General features: G+C 29.0%; 1 long non-coding RNA gene across 1 annotated transcript; it reads left to right on the forward strand.

Annotated features, from left to right (window-relative positions):
• The first annotated feature begins 793 nt into the window (after positions 1–793).
• Positions 794–2,155, forward strand: LOC117683083 (uncharacterized). Its single transcript, XR_010713659.1, has 5 exons — positions 794–887; positions 1,049–1,115; positions 1,209–1,306; positions 1,723–1,944; positions 2,035–2,155. It is a non-coding gene; the product is annotated as an uncharacterized lncRNA (long non-coding RNA).
• Positions 2,156–4,320: the final 2,165 nt, after the last annotated feature.

The raw sequence follows: 4,320 nt of genomic DNA on the forward strand, positions 1-4,320 counted from the left end.
CGGAAGAGATGCTACTTTATTCAATCATTACATAAAACCTCATGTACAAAATAGAAACATGTAATAATTACTTAAAAAATCGATACTTGTTGTTCTTGTGATCATAGAGCACTATGAAGTAAAGATGGACAATGTCATCGTAGAAAATGTAGTTAACCTCTCAGATGTAATTAAGAAATCGAACAACATTGTATATTGATTTATGATAATCATATTTATGCTTAAAGAGTATTTATGGTAACTGGAGTAAACAATAACAAATATACAGTTTTTACATTATTTGTATCACGTAAATTACTTTATTTTGTGTCAAATCGTATTTTATGAATATTGTAAGAACGAAGGACTTTATTAGCAATATTTTTGTTAAAAAAAATAAATTACTGTAAAGGGAAAAAAAGTCATGTTAAGGTGAAAGTGAAAGGCACATGTTATGCATTTTTTGGTGATCATCCGAGATATCAATTCCATATAGGATGATATATGTCTGATATTCAAAAGGGTCCTTGACATTTCTATTATATATTTATCTAATATTATAAAATATGTACATTAAAAAATGTTGGTATAAACATGTATCTAGTAATGTGTAGTAACATTTTCTTTTTCATTAATAAAGAACTGATGGTTGAAAAAACATAAAACATTTCTTCCAGGAAATAGTTTAACAATTATTGGAATTATATTTGTCAGTTTTTATGGCATGAACTATATTTTTTATCAGGAAATGCATCATTCATTTACACTGAACCAGAGTACTTATCCTTATTTATAAAAATGGGGAATTCACTCAATGTGTGTTACGTGGAACAATCTTAACGAAGACAAACCATTCATTGTTCGAAGTAAAATGCTTTTTTCACAGACAGCTAACCCCTGGAGTATGTGTAAGTATTTTTATAATTGACAACTTACGGAACTTTGTGTTTTAAACTCTTCCCATTTTATTTTCAGTTTTGTAAACGCGGATGTTTATTTTTTTTCTCATATCATGGCGACTTTTTCCGATTCACGTAACCCGTTTTATTTGATTATGTTCTTGTTTTAGGTTTGTATTACATTTTCGTTATGTTCCTATATAAACCAGAAAATGCGTTTGCAGTTAAAACTCTCAGGTAATGAAATCATACTTTTAGAGTCAAATGGAAATTCATATTCTTTTATTGAAAAAAAACCCATTGTACTTTCATTTCTGTTCTGTTTTGCAGTTTTATATCATTCATATATACTGACCCAAAAAGTCCAGATGATTTGGAGGATACCTGTTTTGATATAGATAACACATCTGTGAGCAAGATGCATTTAGGTAATTATTTCAAAATATATTTCTATTTTATTTGAAATCTTAATCATATTTTCTATATGCCGATCCATGGAAAAGGTAAAGGGTATCTAAATATTTTATTACTTTTAATATATGTACAATTTATCGTAGTGGTGAACAAGAGCGGTAAACGTTATCAATACAATAGTTTCGCAAAAAGCATTAGCATTCTTGCTTTCTTTGTGAAAAGGATGCCTTTATTTGAAATATGAAATTTTGTTGATACTATGTACATCTGAATTGCTGAAAACCAAGATTCAACTTTTGAGCGATACATCCAACAAACTCTATTTCTATTTATTTCTATAAGGTAAAAGAAAGTGAATTTATTTTTTAAATAAATACTTTGCTATCTATTATATGATATTATATGATATTGACTTACATCTACTTCATAGCGATATCACGGGTTATCGACAACACGAGTTCGTCCTGCAATTTGGAGAACACTACATTAACAGAGATACGAAAATACATAATCCACAACGACCATCGGAGGCCTCTATGTAGAACCAAATTAACCGTGTCTATGAGTAGAGAACAGTGTGAAAAAACCATAGTACACTTGGAATATTATTGCCAACATCTAGATGAATATAAAGCAAACATATTTTTTCAAGGTACAATATTGAAAGTAATAATTGTGTGATAGTAATGACTTTAAAATTTATAGTTTGATGAAAACTGAACGACTTAAAACAATTTTACAGAGTGTATGGTAACCAATACGAGCGGGGACGAAGAACCTAAAGCAACAGGTAAGACAATAGGTCAATAACATCAGTAATATACAAAACAATATCATTTATTTAAAAGGTGTCAATAAATTTCCATTCTTTCTTTATATTATATAACTGGGAGCTATAACGATGTCAAGATTTCCAAAGCAAATGAGGGGTAAACAAGGACGAGAATATGAATTCCCAAGGGCTCATTGCAGTATGAAGGAATGCAAACCAGAGGAGTGTTCAACAGATATATCAAGAGGTACTAGTACCAGCACTTTGAAATGTTCAAACACATCAGAAGTCATTTTTTCTTTCTAATATTAACTTTCTCGTATTAACGAAAAATAAAAGATTCAATTTGATTGCAAATGTTAATTAATTCAGCTGGAATAGAATTCGAAATGTGAAGATGATGAGTGCATGCAACATTAGATAATTTGTTTTCGACCATTTTTAGGGCTTTTCGACTTTCGGTCGAAAAGACCTATTGTTTTCGTTCTGTTTTATTATTATTATTCTTCTCGACAAAGTTTCGTCATGGATTTTTTGAAAACGGAACAGAAAAATAAAAATTTAATGTTAGATTCTTTTAGCAATTGTTTAGTTCTCCCGTATGTCCTTTTTTGGACTTCCGGTCTATATACTTCCGGTTTACACATGCAAAAAACAAAATATTAAAGGGACTTTTGTATGTATTTTATTTTTTGATTATAAACTAAGAAATTTTGGATTTAGATACTTCATAGTACGATATACAAAATCGTAAGCGACAACTTTTTTGTATCTCTTGCTGTTTTTGAGATATCAGACTTCAAACTATGAAAAAAGGGGGGATGAAAAACTAAAAATTGAAATAACCACCAATTTTTTTAAATGAAGAATGGAAAATGTTAAAACTGTCAAAATTATCATATATTTAAAGTTTCGTTTGAAACAATTGAGAACTTCCGGTTTTATAAGTTGATAACAAATCGTCTATGGGTGTTTTAATGTTAAACTGAATTCACGCGTGCCACTTTTTCTCAAACAGTTTTCAAGTAAATATTTCCATATTTAATATTCATATTGAGGGATCTAATTTGCAGACCGGAAAATGTTTTGAGATAAAAAATTTGAAAGATAAGGGATCTAGAGGGGTCAAAGCTAAAAACAACCCTTTAGCTGTATTTTTTTTATTTTTCATCTGATTTTTAAAATCTTTTCGGTTTTAAGTTTTGAGTAAAGAGTACAATTTAAAAATTATGGTCCGTAGGGCCATTTTTTGACTTCTTATAGGAGTATTAAGGTTTTGAATATTGCAACTTTTTAAAAGTTGAAAAAGTGATTTAGAAAGAGTTATTTCGCTTTGCTCAATGAACGTAGAACATTAATACTCTAGGCATACCACGTTTTCTATTTGAGAAAGAAATAATTACTTTTCTATGATTTTTTGGAAATATTCTTTTGGAAATTAAAAGTATATTTACTTTTAAAGTGCTGAGGTTATCTTTTTTTGACATTGCATTATTTATAAGGTTATATTTCTAATAGGCAACTGATTATACCAAGGCGGTGAAGAATTTTAAAACAAAAAATAGATACGATTTTACACGACATTTACAATCAAAAAAGGGAAAGGGGATGTCGAAAAGCCCTTACTTTTTGTTGAAGACAAAAAAAGTTCTAGTTTATATTTGGAATGGAACTTTAATGATATTTGAAATTTGATTTGAACATACATATTCAATACACCTGTCTTTGTACGTTTATTGAATTTCACAAAAGTTAGGATGTTTAAATCGTTTTTCATATAGATTAAATATGCAAACAGTAAACGTGATCTCTCGGAAGAGCTTACAATTCATTAAATGATTACTCCCTTTGAATAATGTATTACTAAAGATAACCACGGAACAAATTTATAATAACATTTTCATTCCCTTTATTTCAACAGAAACTTACTCGCGTGTATTAGATTAAAAATGCATAAGTTTGTATCGAAATGATCATAAACCTAAGTCAAAAAATAAGAATAACCTGAAGTCATTTTTAATACTAAATGATAAATTATAAAGATGAATATCTGTAAAGCGTTGTATAGACAAATGTCTAGATACAGTCAAACTTGTATTAAGCAGTCACCTGTGGGAGGCACCCAAAGTGACCTCTTAAGAGAGGTGACCTTTGAATAGAGACTTGTGAATTTCCCAACATCAAATCCATTTTTAGAACAATTATTCAATTTCATTTCAATTATATACTTGATATTTAGCATAATGTATCAAAATG

The sequence above is a fragment of the Magallana gigas genome, chromosome 4 (genome assembly GCF_963853765.1).
Source record: "Magallana gigas chromosome 4, xbMagGiga1.1, whole genome shotgun sequence".
Classification (NCBI taxonomy): domain Eukaryota; kingdom Metazoa; phylum Mollusca; class Bivalvia; order Ostreida; family Ostreidae; genus Magallana; species Magallana gigas.